A 17,773-nucleotide genomic window follows, 5' to 3' on the forward strand; every position below is an offset into this window, starting at 1 on the left:
CAAAAGATCAGACAATACAGAAGTTGACCAAAGGTGGCGCTGGAGTAATTGAACGTCCTCTTTTGAAGTATCTCAGTACGTTGAAACGTCACTACGTTCGTGCTTGTTGCCTAAAAAGTCTGATCATTTGTATGCAATACAAACTTACGGCCCACTACCTTTGTACAAACGTCCACGAGAAAGTTTGTACAAAGTCCGATTGTGTGTATGAGGCTTTATAAATACGCCCAAAATGAAAAACTCTGGTGGGTGTAACAACATGTCCGCTTTACCCCTTCTTAGTATGTCCTTACATTGGATGAGTGTGGAATGTAGCAAGATGACAGCAATGGAACGTCACTTCCATAGCAAACTGCGATGGGTCGCCGAATATGTTGTTACACCACCTTCCCACTATATCCTTACTAGGGATGAGCTCCGGCGTGTTCGCTTAGTCCACGTGCAGAGCCTGCCAGGAAGTCAGCGCTGCGCTAATCATAGGCAGTGAGACATTGCCCAATATCTGCAGCCGCGCATTGGGGCAATGTCCCACTGCCTGTGATGAGCACAGCGCTGACTTCCTGGCGGGCTCTGCACGTGAACCATGCAAACACACCTGAGCTCATCCCTAATCCTACTATGGATGAGTGCAGGGTGTAGCAATTTGGCGGTGTCAAAACGTCACTTCTGTTACAAAATCTGACGGGTCGCCTAATCTGATAAAACATCTGTGTATACCAGAGTCTTGCAATGCCTCATGGGATTTGTAGTTCTACAACATCTGACGTGCCAAAGTTGCTTCCCCTGGCCTGTTTTACGCCATTCTATCCTAACGTGCACGATATTCATAAGCTTCCATTCTGTATACAGCACACACGGAGATAAGCTTCCTCGCTCCTAATCGCCTCCCCAAATTTGGTCTTCGGAATCATGGCCGCCTCTATGGGATTTCACAGGACTGACGTATGTGTCAGCGTTCGTACGTTTCCGCCCAGCTGCTCGGCTTCCTAATACGTCATTTCCGGGTTCGGCTGACTGTGTTCCCGGTTGCTCCGCTGTAATTTCAGGTTGGAGAGACATGCAATATAACGGCGAAAGGTAAACTTTCTCAGCGTTCCATTGTAAAAACACATTATGCACGTTTGAATTGGGATTCTCGCGTTTTCTACCGGGGGAGAGGATGCGTTGTGCAGCACGCCCGGCTATTATTGTGAGGGATTGTGGGATCGCATCAGCTGGCTGGCCTTTTGCAGGTGGCTAAATAAAACGGTGTCTGGGGATTTATTAATGTTACATTCAAGTGACAGCTCTGCTAAGGTCCTGTCACCCCCCTCCCCCATCCTACAAGGCTGGGCCGGTAGCTTTGTACTGCATTGTCACCATATGTTATGCTACTGCCCAGCACAATACGTCTTTCCACGGTTATGGTGGTTGATGGTGAGCTTCCTGTATGTATGGGAGATGAGTATTGCTTGATCATAAATAGTTACATGTATGTCTAGAGCTCTTCTATATGTGAGGGTCACATATGTGTGCTGGGCAGGGAGGATGACTGCACAAGGCCATCCCTCTGTGTTACAGATTCAGCAGGGACCGGCTGTGCTTCGATCCATCTATGGGTAGGCTGGCTGATCGACTTCACTACAACCAGCCTGTTGTAGTATTATTATTATTTTATGCAATTACTGCCAGCAGCTATAGTCATTAGCAGTGTTCATTGTGTTCTGTCCGCAGGGGAGGCTTCCACTATAGCACTGCAGGACGGATTCCCCTATCAACACAGTTGAGTGATTTTCTGGGTTGCTGAAAAGAAAATCACATCATCTATGGTTTGCCTTAGTGTGAAGCTCAGAGGTCTGTATTCAGTAATGAGGGCAAAAGTCCATTATTATACAGGATAGATATATATATATATATATATATATATATATATATATATATATATAGCGCCAACAGTTTGCAGCGCCTTACAACGTAAAGGGAGACAATACACCAACAGTACGATTCATTACAAGAGGGCTAGAGGAGCCCTGCTCCTGCGAGCTTACAATCTAAGAGGGAGGGGGCTGTTGAAACAAAATGTAGGGACTGTGGGGGAAGTAGAAGATTTGGTTGTTAGCTGAGGAGTTTTCAAAGATCGCCTAAAAGTGGACAGAGTAGGAGATAACTGGACAGATTGGGGTAGTGAGTTCCAGAGGATGGGAGAGGCTCTGGAGACAAGGGAGGTGGAGAGCATAATGTCTTGGGAGGAGTGGAGTGGAGTGGAGTGGAGTGGAGTGGAGTGGAGAGGATGGTTTGGGTGGTATTTTGGAGAAAAGATTGGTGATATACAGTGGGGACGGAAAGTATTCAGACACCCTTAAATTTTGCAGCCATTTGCTAAAATCATTTAAGTTCATTTTTTTTTCTCATTAATGTACACACAACACCCCATATTGACAGAAAAACACAGAATTGTTGACATTTTTGCAGATTTATTAAAAAAGAAAAACTAATATCACATGGTCCTAAGTATTCAGACCCTTTGCTCAGTATTTTAGTAGAAGCACCCTTCTAATACAGCCATGAGTCTTTTTGGGAAAGATGCAACAAGTTTTTCACACCAGGATTTGGGGATCCTCTGCCATTCCTCCTTGCAGATCCAACCTGACAGAACTGGAGAGGATGGTAAACATTGGTGGACAGCTATTTTTAGGTCTCTTCGGAGATGCACAATTGGGTTTAAGTCAGGGCTCTGGCTGGGCCATTCAAGAACAGTCACAGAGTTGTTGTGAAGCCACTCCTTCGTTATTTTAGCTGTGTGCTTAGGGTCATTGTCTTGTTGGAAGGTAAACCTTTGGCCCAGTATGCGGTCCTGAGCACTCTGGAGAAGGTTTTCATCCAGGATATCCCTGTACTTGGCTACATTCATCTTTCCCTCGATTTCAACCAGTCGTCCTGTACCTGCAGCTGAAAAACGCCCCCACAGCATGATGCTTTCACCACCATGCTTCACTGTTGGGACTGTTTTGGACAAGTGATGAGCAGTGCCTGGTTTTCTCCACACATACCGCTTAGAATTAAGGCCAAAAAGTTCTATCTTGGTCTCATCAGAACAGAGAATCTTATTTCTCATCATCTTGGAGTCCTTCAGGTGTTTTTTTTTAGCAAACTTCATGCGGGCTTTCATGTGTCTTGCACTGAGGAGAGGCTTCCATCGGGCCACTCTGCCATAAAGCCCCGACTGGTGGAGGGCTGCAGTGATGGTTGGCTTTCTACAACTTTCTCCCATCTCCCGACTGCATCTCTGGAGCTCAGCCATGGTGATCTTTGGGTTCTTCTTTACCTCTCTCACCAAGGCTCTTCTCCCCCAATAGCTCAGTTTGGCCGGATGGCCAGCTCTAGGAAGGGTGCTGGTTGTCCCAAACGGCTTCCATTTAAGGATTATGGAGGCCACTGTGCTCCAAGGAACCTTAAGTGCAGCAGAAATTTTTTTGTAGCCTTGGCCAGATCTGTGCCTTGCAACAATGTTGTCTCTGAGCTCTTCAGGCAGTTCCTTTTACCTCATGATTCTCATTTGCTCTGACATGCACTGTGAGCTGTAAGGTCTTATATAGACAGGTGTGTGGCTTTCCTAATCAAGTCCAATCAGTATAATCAAACACAGCTGGACTCAAATGAAGGTGTAGAACCATCTCAAGGACGATCAAAGGAAATGGACAGCATCGGAGTTAAATATGAGTGTCACAGCAAAGGGTCTGAATACTTAGGACCATGTGATATTTCAGTTTTACTTTTTTTAATAAATCTGCAAAAATGTCAACAATTCTGTGTTTTTCTGTCAATATGTGGTGTTCTGTATACATTAATGAGGAAAACTTAAATGATTTTAGCAAATGGCTGCAATATAACAAAGCGTGAAAAATTTAAGGGGGTCTGAATACTTTCCGTCTCCACTGTTGCTCGGGGCAGAGTTGTAAATGGCTTTGTATGTTATTAGGGTTTTGAATTTTATTCCTTGGGCAATGGAAGCCAGTAGAGGGATTGGCAGAGAGGAGTGGCAGACACTGGTTGATAAGTTGAAGTAGTCTGGCAACAACATTCATGATAAAGGGGCTAGCTTGCGAAGAGGTAGGCCAATGAGGAGGGGGTTACAATAGTCAAGGCGAGGGATAACAAGGGAGTGAATAACTAACTTGCTTAGTGGTGTCAACGTTTAGAAAGGGGTGGATTTTGGAGATGTTTCGGAGGTGAAGTCTGGAAGATTTGGATAGTGATTGGCTGAGGCTCAGGCCTTCTTCACGTGGCCATTTAACTACATTCATCAGATTCCAGCAGCAAGAATTGGTGGATTCTTGAGGTTGGTTGGTTGAGCTCCGCAGCTGCAACAGGAGAGAGCATGTATTATGCATATGCTTCCCTTGGGAAAAGGATGGCACGCCCAACTGTAGCTTCTGAGGGTGCTTGGTCCTAATGGTTGGTCTGTCCTAGTAAGTAGACAGGATTGAACCAGGAAAAACATTTGCAGTTCTTCCAGCAGGCTGCTGTCATTGTGAAAATGGCCTTGCAGGTTTATTAGCAGAAGAGAAGTAGGGGTGCAACGGATCATCACTGATCCGTGATCCGAACGGGTCACCCCGTTTGGATCGGCACACGCAGCGATCCTCGGAGCATGCCTCAGCCTTAGGGAAGGCCGTGGCTTCGTCCTAGCTCCGGAGTGGCGGCCATCTTGGTTCACCCGTCGGCCGTTTACAATGTGATCGCTCTGTCAAATGACGGAGCGATCACTTGTAAACAAACCGGCGTCATGACCCTCGTTCTTCTCTTCCTGATGTGTACAGATGTTTACAGTGGAGGGGAGAGATCGGATGGCAGCAGTGCTGTGGGCTGGATCTGTAGTGCCCACAGCGCTGCTCTGTGACAATTGCAGTCACAGCCATCCCTCCATACTCTGCCAATACCCAGCCACGCTCAGCCAATTTTAAAGTGGGGAGATTGTGGATATTATAGTGGGGACTATATGGTGGTGGAATTTTCACAGGTTTTTGCAAATTCAATTATTTGAATTGGCTATAGGCCTGTAGCTGGCACAGGACGACAGGTCCTTATCCAGTTTCGGCATGAGGGATATAAATGAACCCTGCATTTCGCTTGGAATAGGGGTTTGTTGGAGAAAAGGCATTGAACAGTTTGGTCATATGGGGGCTCAGGAGAGGCAAAAAGGTCTTATAGTACTCATATGGGAGCCTGTCCGGCCCAGGAGATTTGGGGGGGGGGGGGCTTTTACGGTCGCTGATAGTTCTTCTGTGGTGATAGGGGTGTTTAGTTCCTGGTGGTCCGTGTCCTGTAGTCGAGGCAATCCAATTCATTATAGGTATTGGGTTATGCGGCCAGCCAAGTCAGGGGATTGAGGGTTGTGAGGTATTTCTGGTTTGTTGTACAGGTCTGTGTCAAAGTCGGCGAACGTATTCGCTGTGTCCTGAGGGTGAGATAAAAGATCACCCCTTCTATTTCTAATTTGGCTCGGTGTGGAGGCGTGGGCTTGATCTGCCAGCTTCCTGGCCAGAAGTGACTGTGCTTTGTTGCCCTTGTCGTAATAGAGTTGTCTTAGGCGGATCAGTGCTTTTTCCACTGAGCCCAGCGCGAGGTCCCGAAGCGTCGATCGTATCTGGATGATTTGTTTAAGAAGTGATATAGAGGGTGACTTTTGGAGCTGGCCTCAAGGGTCCTCAGCTGTTTCTCAGCCAGTAACTTGGTGGCTCCGGTGTCCCTCTTCAAAGCTGAGGAGAGAGCGAGGCACCGGCCGCAAATGACCGCTTTATGGGCGGTCCATAATGTGGAGTGTGAGATGTCTGGGGTATCATTTTCAACAAAGTAGTATTGTAAGTTAGACTCCAATTCTGCTTTGGCAGGGATATGCTGCAGGGGGAAGTTATTTAGCCGCCAGCTGCATGGCCTGCAGAGAGGTGCTCATATGTCCAATTTTAGGGTAATAGGGGCATGGTCTGACCAGGAGATGGGGAGTATTTGTGCGGATTTGGTGGCCCTCAGCATGTTATTATTTAGAAAGAGATGGTCAATGTGCGAATGAGTGTGATGGGGGACTGAATAGAAGGTGTACTGGTGGTCCCTCGGGTGAAGAGTCCGCTAGGCATCAAAAAGGGCATATCTTCTGGTGATCTGGCGGGACAACTTAGAGTCCCTGAGGGCTCTGGTTTGCAATGCCTGGGGTCACAGAATGCGGTTTGCCATAGACCTTGGAGGATAATGAAGTAGCCTCGTGGATCTAGGTATGTCTTAATGCAGGTGAAGGGGGTTCCCTTTTTTAAAGAGTATAGCTACCCCTGATCTTTTGCGTGGGTTGAAGGCCTGATAGATCTGGGTGAAGTGTCTGGAGGTGAATGTGAAGGAGTCCCCCTTGTTGAAGTGTGTTTCCTGTACCATCACAATGTCCGCCCCTGATTGTCTGAACTCTCGGAGCGCCAAGTCCTTTTTTTTTGTTGGAGTTTGGTCCGTGTACTTTCAGTGACAGAATCTTAGCCATAGTCAAGTGGGAGGTGAGCGACAGTCATACTTAGCTGTATCTGATGGAGGTGTATCCGCGTTCTGGAGTGCGGCAGCCACGGGAGGAGGGCTGGTGGCCTTGGAGACCACTGGCAAAGGTCCTTCTGAGGACCAGGAGAAGGAGACGATCTAGAGGGAAGGAAGAAAGTAAAAACGTGAACATAACTGAATACAACTAATAATATCAGTCGGGGCCAGATGTCCCTAAGGGTCACTGGGCCTATGCGGTTCCTATTGGACTTCCCGACCAGGAGATCTGGAAAGTTCGGGTCAGGGAGGCACCAGTATCTCCAAATCTAAAGCTGAACCAACAGGTGGTAAACCACGGGGGGGGGGGGGTTTGGGGGGTGGGGGGGGTACAGTAACCCGGGAGCCGATCTGACCTAGGCCAGCCGGTGATGAAAAAACATTATTAAGGCTTAGGCAATCGGGGGGTGGGGGGGTTCCCACTGAGTGGGATGTGAGAGCGTTCTTGGGGATAACTGGAAGCGTGGTACGGCCCGTCTGGGCCTGCAGCCAAAAAGAGGAGAAAAAAAAGTGTAAAGTGCCAACAGGTGTGAAGTTGGCATCCACAGGGGGGGGTCAGTTCATTTTATGTTTTAGGTGATCTGCGGTCAGGCTCCGGCCCCCTGTGCCGTTTAGTGGATAGGGATTTTCTGCCAGACAACCACGGGTGGGGGGGGGGCTTGCTACCAGGTCCCGTTTAGGTAGTTGGGGGACAGGTATGCCCAGGGTGTCACAAAAGGAATCCAAGTCTTCCGGATAGCGCAGGACAGCAGATTTCCCCTGGTGTTTAGCGGTCAGGCTGAAGGGGAAACCACATCTGTAGATCATGTTCTTTTCCTGTAGGGTGCGTAGGAGCGGTTGCAGCAGTCTACGCTTTTTTGGAGCGTAATCCAGGATAAGTCCGGATAGATCTGTACTGGGGAGTTGTCAAAGGCTAGATTGCGAATGGAGAGGGATTTACGCATAATGTCCTCTTTTGAGTGGGTAGGAGTGCACTCTACAGATCATGTCTCTTGATTTTGAAGCAGGGTCTTTGGGTCGGAGGGCGTAATGGGCTCTGTCCATCTCTATGTGCTTGTCCGGGTCCTCGCCCAGCATATCTTTGATCAGTGTCTGTAGTGAGGCCTGCAAGTCCTTCGCCCCCTCTTTTTCAGGTAAACCTCGTACACGGATGTTCCTGCGGCCTCTATTGTCCAGATCCTCCACGTGGCACTGCATCTCTCATAACATGAGGCGGTGATCCGAGCCCTGTATCTGAGTATGATGGACTGCCAGTTTAGTCTCTTGAATTTCCAGCTAGGTGTTTGAGGCCTGTGTGCAGGGTCTGGATTTCAGCACGGCAAGTGGCCTTCACGTCAGCTATAAGCTGCTTAAAATCATCCTTTGTTGGGATGGCTTGTAAGTAGGACTGCTGGGGGGTAGGTCTCCCCGTCCTGTCCTAGAGGTTGGTGGGAAGGCAGTGGGTGAGGGGAGTGATTCCCTTTTGGGGGCCCCTGAATATGAGAAGGGTCCCAAGATGGCGGTGGGTCCCAGGGCTCAGTCCAGGAGGTGGTGTGGGGGGCAACATGGTGAGGGGTCCGGCAAGTGGCCCCTCAGGTGCTGTGTGTGGGCTTGCGTCACCTGGGCATAGGAGGGGGGGTTGCTGTGCAGTCCCTGGTTAGGCTGGGGTCCCTGGAGCGCGAGGGCCTTTGGGCTTTAGGGAGGGCCAAGGTGTGCCAGGCAGCTTGATAGCGCTCCCCGCTCATGGAGGGTGCTGGGGCATCCCTGTGGTGTGGGGGGTCCGGAAGAGCCGGAAAGTCCTCCATAGCATCTGGTGGGGAGGGGGAGAAGCACCCTGTGTCTGATACTCCCGGGCCTGATGCTGTTCTCAGCAGCCGGGGGAAGGCCTCTGTGCATTGAGTGTACTGCGGCAGGGATTGGGCCACGGCCTGCTCTCCCTGCGTCTCATGCGGGATGTGGGGGGAATGGTGCTGGTCACTCATTCCCTGTTGGAGCCCGGCGGGGCTCAGGAGCGGCTGTGGAGAGGCCGGGTGGTCCGATAACTGCCCGCAGGATTGCGGGGACGTCTGTGTGGAAGCCTGATGTTGGGAGGCGGAGCTGTCCGCCATCTTGCTGCTGCCACTCAGTGACATTCCGGGCAGCAAAGTAGTCCCTGAAGGATGTAGCAGTGCCCGGCGGCTGGAATGATTCTCGGGCTGAGGAGGATCTAGTGGCGCGCGATCCTCCCATGGATCTGTGTTTTATCCCCCGATTTCTGCCTGTGTAGAGGTGGGCTGGAGGAGAGCTCTCACACAAAGCTTGCTTCCGGTCACGCCCCCGGCAGGCATTATTAATGGGTACTGATTGGCATATCTTGCTGGACATCATATGACGCCCAGTCAGGATAACTGAACCACTTCCCGCCTATAGCAAAATTACAGCCAGGAAGTGGTTAATGATGTATGTGCCAGTAACCCTCCCACTCGTTGCTGCTTCCTTTCTGAAAATGGTGATGTGAGCACTAAACTTGCTTCTGCTGCTAAAGTTTGCAGTCATGGCTGGAACACAATGATCTTGGTCAGTAGCTCCTCCATTCATATGTGTCTTGTGTTATTTTCAAAGAATAAGAGTTGTTCTGTAATTGGACAAGGAGAGCAGGAGCGCCATAATCTACCCTTGTCCGTAAAAAAAAAAAAAAAAAAAAAAATAAAAAAAAAATTGTGATGGAGTTTAACCAGTTGCCGACCGCCGCACGCCGATGTACGTCGGTACAATGGCACGGGCAGGCATAAGGACATACATGTACGTCCCTTGCCTCCCGCGGGTCGGGGGCCCGATCGGGCCCCCGCCCGGTGCCTGCGGCGGTCGGTATTCGTACGGGAGCGATCCCGGACGAGGGGACGGCCATTCATTCATGGCCACCCCCTCGCGATCGCTCCCGACGAATAGAAATCCCCGGTGACATCACTTCCTCTCCTGTAATGTAAACACAGGAGAGGAAGTGATGTATTCTCTCCTCCGTGTCGGTATTTTTCGTTCCGACACGGAGGAGAGCGGATCAGTAAGTTGCACCAACACTCTACACACACAGTAGAACATGCCAGGCACACTCACACCCCCCCTTTACCCCCCGATCACCCCCCCAATTACCCCTGCCCCCCAGTCACAGTGACACCAATGTCATTTTTTTTTTTTTTTTTTTTTGCATTGGTGTCATTTGTGACTGTAATAACTGTTAGGGCAGTTAGAGTTAGCCCCCTTTAGTTCTAATGTACCCCCCTAACCCCCCCAATAAAGGTTTAACCCCGTGATCACCCCCCGTCGCCAGTGTCACTAAGGCTGGGTTCACATTGCAGCGGTTTATGAGAACGAATGTGATTCGCACCGCACTGCAGTGCAAATCACATCCGATCTCTGTGCGATTCGAGTTCAGCCATTCGCCGCACCCGCCACACCCGCCGCAAATTCGCACGGGACCCTTTTTTTGGCCCGCAGCAGAATCGGATCGCATGGGTGTTCACACCATGCGATCCGAGTTTGCAGATCGCACTGCGATATGCAAACTGATCTGGGGGTGTCATTAACATTTCACTGACACTCCCAGCAGTTCGCATAGGGCAGTGTGAACTGCCGCCGGGAGGCATGCGATGCGGGAACCCGCCGCGCATTCGTGGCGTTCCCGCATCGCTCCAGTGTGAACCCAGCCTAATAAGCGATCGTTTTTCTGATCGCTGTATTAGTGTCACAGGTGACGCTAGTTAGGCAGGTAGGTATTTAGGTTCGCTGCAGCTTTTTATAGCGCCAGGGACCCCCATATACTACCGCATAAAGCCCCCTAATTGCCCCCTAGTTAACCCTTTCACCAGTGATCACCATATAACTGTTACAGGTGACGCTGGTTGGTTAGTTATTTTTTTATAGTTTCAGGGCACCCGCCATTTATTACCTAGTCTGACTAGTGTACCCCTAAATTTAGGGGTGTCTACTTTCCAAAATGGGGTCATTTGGGGGGGGTTTGTGCCATCTTGGCATTTTATGGCCTTCAAAACTGTAACGCCCTTAGAAAGCCTGAAGGCGGTGCTTGGTTTTCGGGGCCCCGTACGCGGCTAGGCTCCCAAAAAGTCCCACATATGTGGTATCCTCGTACTCAGGAGAAGCAGCAGAATTTATTTTGGGGTGTCATTTCACATATGCCCATGGCATGCATGAGCAATATATCATTTAGTGACAACTTTGTTAAAAAAAAAAAAAAAAAAAAAAGTTTGTAATTTTCCCGCAACTTGTGGCAAAATATAAAATATTCCATGAACTCAACATGCCTCTCAGCAAATAGCTTGGGGTGTCTACTTTCTAAAATGGGGTCATTTGTGGGGGTTTTGTGCCATCTTGGCATTTTATGGCCTTCAAAACTGTAATAGGTAGTGAGAAGTGAACTCAAAAATTTACGCCCTTAGAAAGCCTGAAGGCGGTGCTTGGTTTTCGGGGCCCCGTACGCGGCTAGGCTCCCAAAAAGTCCCACATATGTGGTATCCCCATACTCAGGAGAAGCAGCAGAATTTATTTTGGGGTGTCATTTCACATACGCCCATAGCATGTGTGAGCAATATATCATTTAGTGACAACTTTGTGTAAAAAAAAAAAAAAATTTTTTTTTTTGTCATTATTCAATCGCTTGAGGCAAAAAAATAAAATATTCAATGGGCTCAACATGCCTCTTATCAATTTCCTTAGGGGGTCTACTTTCCAAAATGGGGTCATTTGGGGGGGTTTTGTACTGCCCTGCCATTTTAGCACCTCAAGAAATGAGATAGGCAGTCGTAAACTAAAAGCTGCGTAAATTCCAGAAAACGTACCTTAGTTTGTAGATGTGACAACTTTTGCGCAAACCAATAAATATACAATTATTGACTTTTTTTTTACCAAAGACATGTGGCTGAATACATTTTGGCCTAAATGTATGACTAAAATTGAGTTTATTGGATTTTTCTAATAACAAAAAGTAGAAAATATCATTTTTTTTCAAAATTTGCGGTCTTTTTACGTTTATATCGCAAAAAATAAAAATCGCAGAGGCAATCAAATACCATCAAAAGAAAGCTCTATTTGTGGGAAGAAAAGGACGCAAATTTTGTTTGGGTACAACATTGCATGACCGCGCAATTACCAGTTAAAGCAGCGCAGTGCCAAAGTGTAAAAAGACCTCTGGTCATTTACCAGCGAAATGGTCCGGTCTGAAAGTGGTTAAACAAACACTTCATTAAAGCGGAACTAAAACCAGGGAAGGTAGCTGCAGGCCACAGGTTAGTGCACTGTATACAATATACGTGTGTGTGCTGATGTCCCCATCTATAACAGCTGTCAGATCATGGTGGTACATGCTCCCTGCTGGTATTTGAATTTGCTTTAATTAGTGACAGTACTATAAGTTTTCAGAGGGGTGATGTCCATCGCTGGAGATCCATGGGAGGAGAGATGCATGGTGGTAGTCCAAGTTACCTTGCACCATGGATCACAGGGGTGGGCGGTAGACCATAGGTCATCTCTCTGCATTAGTGAATCTGATTGCCAGATGTCTTCAGGCTGGGAGGAACAGAAAAGTGGGGGGGCTGTTTGGTGTCTCAGCTCCGCTCTCACAGTCATTTGGGATTCATGCGATTGGTCATATAATTTCTGGCATAGTGTTCTGTCACAATGTGTCGTGTTCAGTCAGTGTCTTTCTGTCAAAGCGGTTATGTCGTAGCATGTTTATGCCATGCAGTTACATGATGCACCAATAGCCATTTCATGTTCGTTTGTTTCCATATCTCATCCTACCTTTCGTTTGGGTTTCTTTGTATACCTGGGTTTGGTTAACTAGTACTCGTATCTCAGGATCTGTCAAGTCTACGGATCCATACGGGCTAAGGTTTCATTTTTAAGTGATTCTTGACCACAATCTTCTCGCCTGTATACCACGCGTCAGACGAGGCACGTTTCATATCATTACACCTGTATGACTACCCACCATGGTCTGTGGGTACACTAGCCCTGAGTATTCCATTTTAGCTGCCTGTCTTTGTGCTGCAGGTTACTCGGGCTCACTTGCTACATACCGAACATTAGGGTGAGGGTCATCATCAGGTTCATTCACGCTCTGTGGTCTTGTCATTACTGCTTACGTCCTTATACTCAGGTAGGCATGGTGGGGTGGGCGGGGGTGTTACTCATGTCTGGGTGTCTGACACTTTCTCTAGTTTGTGTGTCCTTGGGTTTAAGCGTGCCGCATGTTTCAGAAGCAACTAATTCATGTTCAACCCTACGTGAGGGTTCAAAGCATGGTAGTACTCCGTCATGAAGGAGTTGGTCGATACTTAAGCACAGAGCGGAGCTTTGTCACAGGCTTTCCTTTTCCAACTTCAGCCAGGAAGTTGGTACACTTGGGATTGTTTTCAATTCCGTCCCTGCTACTCCCATACACCAGCATGGAACATGTTCTGGGCATTATTCTTTAATGCAGATTCAGGTGGGCAAATATGCTCTCCACGGCCTATTACAGTTGTAAGACAGGATGGAGGTGATTGAATCTCGCTAGGTCAGAGGCGGGGTGTCAGCACAGCTCCTGCAGGAATGTAGGAAGAACAGGCAAGGTCAGCATCCTTTCAGTCCACAGGTCTTGTCAAGCCTTCTGGTTTAATATACCTGAGCCAAGTATGTTCCTTGTCAGGGGCTGTGTTGGAATCTCCCATTCCTGGTCTTCAGACAGCCCCTGCTGGAGGATTTTCAGGCCTGCATGCCAGTCTCATCAGAGTCTTTTGTATGTAATGTCTTGATTTCAGCAGACAGTCATGCATTTGTCAATTAAGTTACTGGAGGCAGTAATTTCCAAGGGGTGCTTGGTCTGTTTCTTCACCTTTCTTTTCGGAGGAGGTGGGTCGTCCCACCGGGGAGTGTCCAATGGTAGATTTCCGGTATCGCTTGTTACATTTTGGCTATCCTCTTTCCTGTGGAAATGTTTTCATTGATGTACTCATCCGTGGATTTGATGGTTTTTGCACTTTTCTACAGTAGTGGGGGGGGGGGGGGCTATTGGCATCCAAGTTGATATCAGCAATGCTTGAAGCTACCGTATATACTCGAGTATAAGCCGAGATTTTCAGCCTCTTTTTTGAGGCTGAAAGTGCCCCCCTCGGCTTATACTCGAGTCATCGCTGTCTGCCCGCTCGATCAGCGTGTCGAGCAGACAGACAGCGGCCATTCTATTCAAAAGCCGCGCCTCCGGCTCCGCCTTCGCCTGTGATAGGCGGAACACTGAATTTCCCAGCAGCCTGTGTTCCGCCTATCACGGACATCGTATCATCCTCGTACTACGGACGAGGATGATACGACGTCTGTGATAGGCGGAACACAGGCTGCTGGGAAATTCAGTGTTCCGCCTATCACAGGCGAAGGCGGCGGCGCAGCTTTTGAATTTTACAATGGCCGCCGACGAAGAGGGCACGGGACGGAGGCAAGGCAAGGCACGGCACGGCACGGGACGGGACGGGGGCAAGGCAAGGCACGACACGGGACGGATGCAAGGCAAGGCACGGCACGGGACGGAGGCAAGGAGGCAAGGCACGGGACGGAGGCTCGGGACAAAGGTAGGCTGGACACACACACACACACACACACACACACACACACACACACACACACACACACACACACACACACACACACACACACACACACACACACACACACACACACACAGGGATGGATGGATGGAGACACACACACACAGGGATGGATGGATGGATGGATGGAGACACACACACACAGGGATGGATGGATGGAGACACACACACACAGGGATGGATGGATGGATGGATGGACACACACACACAGGGATGGATGGACGGACACACAGGGATGGACGGACACACAGGGATGGACGGACACACAGGGATGGACGGACACACACACAGGGATGGACAGGCATGTCTCACCCTCGGCTTATACACGAGTCAATAAGTTTGCCAGTTTTTTTGGGGGTAAATTGGGGGCCTCGGCTTATATTCGGGTCGGCCTATACTCGAGTATATACGGTACTTCCATCAGACCTGCCCTTTGGTAGGGCAAAATAAAGGGCACAGATGTGCTTTCACCTCTGGGCTTACTCTTGGGTCAATAGCAGTCCTTGTTTTTACACCTTTGCCAAGCTCTCCATTGGATCTTGGGTACCTGCAGGGGGATCAGGACTTAATTCATTTAGTTTATTTCCTGTTGCGTGGAGACCCTGGTTTCCACCCAGCGATCTGCAGTCTCTCTCAGGGTGCTAAGCCAACGTCCCCTTGACAACCCACAAAGTGGTAGGTCCAGGCCAAATATCATCATTATTCTGGGTTCCACACTCTGCTCTAATCTCTTGATTCCCTGGAGGACTGGTCAGGTACGTCGGACCATTCTTCTTTTGCCCCATCCCCAACCTGTTCAAAAGGTGGACTTACAGTCACTTTGGGTATGCGGAATCATGACAAAAAACGTATTTCTCAGGATGGAGTGTGGCCCTCTTTCCCCTTTTCAGAACTCTGACTCGGTTGTCGGGTTACTAGCAGAAGCACGACCCGATTTTAAATCCTATGGGATCAGTTTTCTGTGTCTGGTATGGTTTCTCCATGTTTAACAATGCATATTGCCGCCTTATTCGCCAACGTTATCAAACATATCTATCGGGTATCCAGCACTTCAGACCCCTGCAAACACCTGTTCAGTTCGCTCATTTTTGTGGCTCCCCCTCTCAAAATTCTCCATATCAAGCATAGACAGATAGGCCAGAGGTTCGTGGGAATTTCACGAACTGGTGTTCATTTTAAAGAATTGGTCTTCTCTGCAATATTTCGTAGGGGCGCTTCGGGTCAGCCCTTGCTCCTCTCACTACAAGCAGTTCGTTCTTATGTGTGTTTTCTCTGGAATTAGTCTTAATCCAAATCATTTACGGGACATTTATTTGGGTTCTGGGCAATTTCGCAGGTTCCAAACAGGGGGTCCCTTATCAATTCATGGGACCTTGGTTTTCCTTCCGTTATAGCTGATACATACCGGATACGAATGCTGAAGTCTTCCGTGTGTGCGCTACTCTACTAGACGGTAGAGCTGGGCGATTTTCTTTTAGGCCGGATTCACACCGCTGCGATGCGGGAACGCCGCGAATCCGCGGCGTTTTCCCGCATCGCATTACTCCCGCCGGCAGTTCACACTGCCCTATGCGGATGGCTGGGAGTGTCAATGATATGTTAATGACACCCCCAGATCCGTCCGCATATCGCAGTGCGATCTGCCGACTCGCACAGGAATCGGATCGCATGGTGTGAACCCCCATGCGATCCGATTCTGTTGCGGACCAAAAAAAGGGTCCCGTGCGAGTTTGCTGCGGGAGCGATGCGAATTCAGCCATACTATCTATATGGCTGAACTCGCATCGCTACGGAGATCGGTTGTGATTTGCGGTGCGAATCACATCCGGATCTCCCCCCGCAGCAGTGTGAACCCAGCCTTAAAGAAAAAAATCAGCAATTTAAAAAAAAAAAAAAAAAAAACTCTATGCACGATTTGAATTGAGGTATGTGTGTGTGTGTGGGTTTTTTTTTTATTTATGGACACCGCGCCGGTCCTGAGGAGCTGCGGGAAGAAGTTTTTAGGCGAGGCCGCGGCTTCGGCCTAGTTCGCGATGTCCGGCCTTGGGGACTAGGCCAAATCCATGGCCTCGCCCATCAGTGTAATAATTCACATATACTGTACATTCCCTAGATGGTACATACAATCTATACCAAGTCATTACTTAAGAGAAGTACAGCCAAAGCTTGTTTGGCTGTACTTCTCCTGTGGATCTCAGGAGTGCAGTTCGTTCTACACTCCTGTGACCCTGTTTCAGCAGTGGGCTGAAGCCCGCTGACATCACAGAGCCTGTCAACGTTTGGGAAAGACTGACCATATTGTTGGGATCTGCCCACATACATGGACCGGCACCTGGCTCAGCCTCTGAGTGTGCCACTGAGGCGGCTGCTCCTGCTCCCTCTAAAGCCTAGCACTCCAGTGAGCACTGGAGGGGCAGAACAGACAGCGGTGTCTTACAGTCACCAGCTCTGCTCAGGGAGCTCTGAGAACCGAACAATCAACAGTGTTTGATCGCTCAGTTCTCAGGAGGAGATGGTGATTATTAATAGCAGCTATAACAACCTTTGGCAATAATCTATGTAAAATCGGCAGGCTGTCTACCCATAGAGTTTTCAGGAGTTGATAGCCCCCAGGTTGATTTTGTTTCTCCCACAATTTTCCTCTCAAGGATCACTCCCAGAATCTGTCTGAAGCGGTGGTGGTGTTGGTGCCCAAGCCCGGTAGGGACCCGGAAGAATGTGCCATATCACTGATAAATGCTGATGCTAAATTACTGGCCAAGATCCTGGCTCTCAGACTGGCCACTGTGATTGAAGGCCTGGTACATCAAGATCAGACGGGGTTCATGCCGGGGAAGGGCACCGATATTAACATCCGTAGCCTTTCTTAATCTAGACACCACCCACGACAACGGATGCACTAGAGTCATAGCTTCCCTTGATGCGGAGAAAGCTTTTGACTCCGTGCAATGGGAGTACCTCTGGGAAATCCTGAATCGCTTTGGGTTTGGTCCCAAATTCTTGCACTGGTTGGGGCTGCTTTATAAATCCCCAAAGGCCAGAATCCGCACTGATTTTTTTTCTCTCTCCTCCAGAGGGGCACTAGGCAGGGGTGCCCATTGTCACCCGGCCTGTTCGCGTTGGCTCCCGAGCCACTGGCTATCCTGATATGGGAGTCGCGCAGCATTCAGGGGCTTAGAGTTGGCCCTCAGGAGGAGAAAATGTATTTATATTCAGATGACGCGTTACTTTACTTACATGATGCGGGTCTATTTCTGTGGCAGCACTGGAGATTCTCAACGAATTTGGGTGATTTTTCAAGGGTTAGAGCCTCAGGCCAGAGTGGAGGCGGCCTTGACACCGCTGCTATGGGTGGAGGAATTTAAGTACCTGGGGATTACTGTAACTAGAGACCTCCAGGCTTTCTGTCTCCTTAATCTCCAGTCCATTGTCACAAGACTGAAAGAACATTGATCTAGGTGGTGGGAATTACCACTTAATCTACTAGGCTGAATCAACGTGCTTAAAATGCTCTATGTACCTATATTTAATTATGTTTTTTGGAACTGCCCGGTATGGCTTCCAGGTTCCTTTTTTAAGGAGTTGGACGCATGTATATGCTCCTTTCTATG

General features: G+C 48.9%; 1 protein-coding gene across 2 annotated transcripts in view; it reads left to right on the forward strand.

The window, feature by feature from the left end:
* Positions 1–971: 971 nt before the first annotated feature.
* CLPTM1L (CLPTM1 like) overlaps positions 972–17,773 on the forward strand; it is a 164,241-nt gene continuing 147,439 nt past the window's right edge. The window contains exons 1-2 of one of the 2 annotated variants that reach the window (XM_077491850.1): positions 989–1,077; positions 1,714–1,833. The gene's annotated coding sequence lies outside the window, so the exon portion shown is untranslated. Of the gene's footprint in view, positions 1,078–1,713; positions 1,834–17,773 lie in introns of both variants that reach the window. The other variant, XM_077491849.1, reaches the window with a different exon arrangement.

The sequence above is a fragment of the Lithobates pipiens genome, unplaced genomic scaffold (genome assembly GCF_037356315.1).
Source record: "Lithobates pipiens isolate NorthernLeopardFrog02 unplaced genomic scaffold, aLitPip1_a1.2 Scaffold_19, whole genome shotgun sequence".
NCBI lineage: Eukaryota > Metazoa > Chordata > Amphibia > Anura > Ranidae > Lithobates > Lithobates pipiens.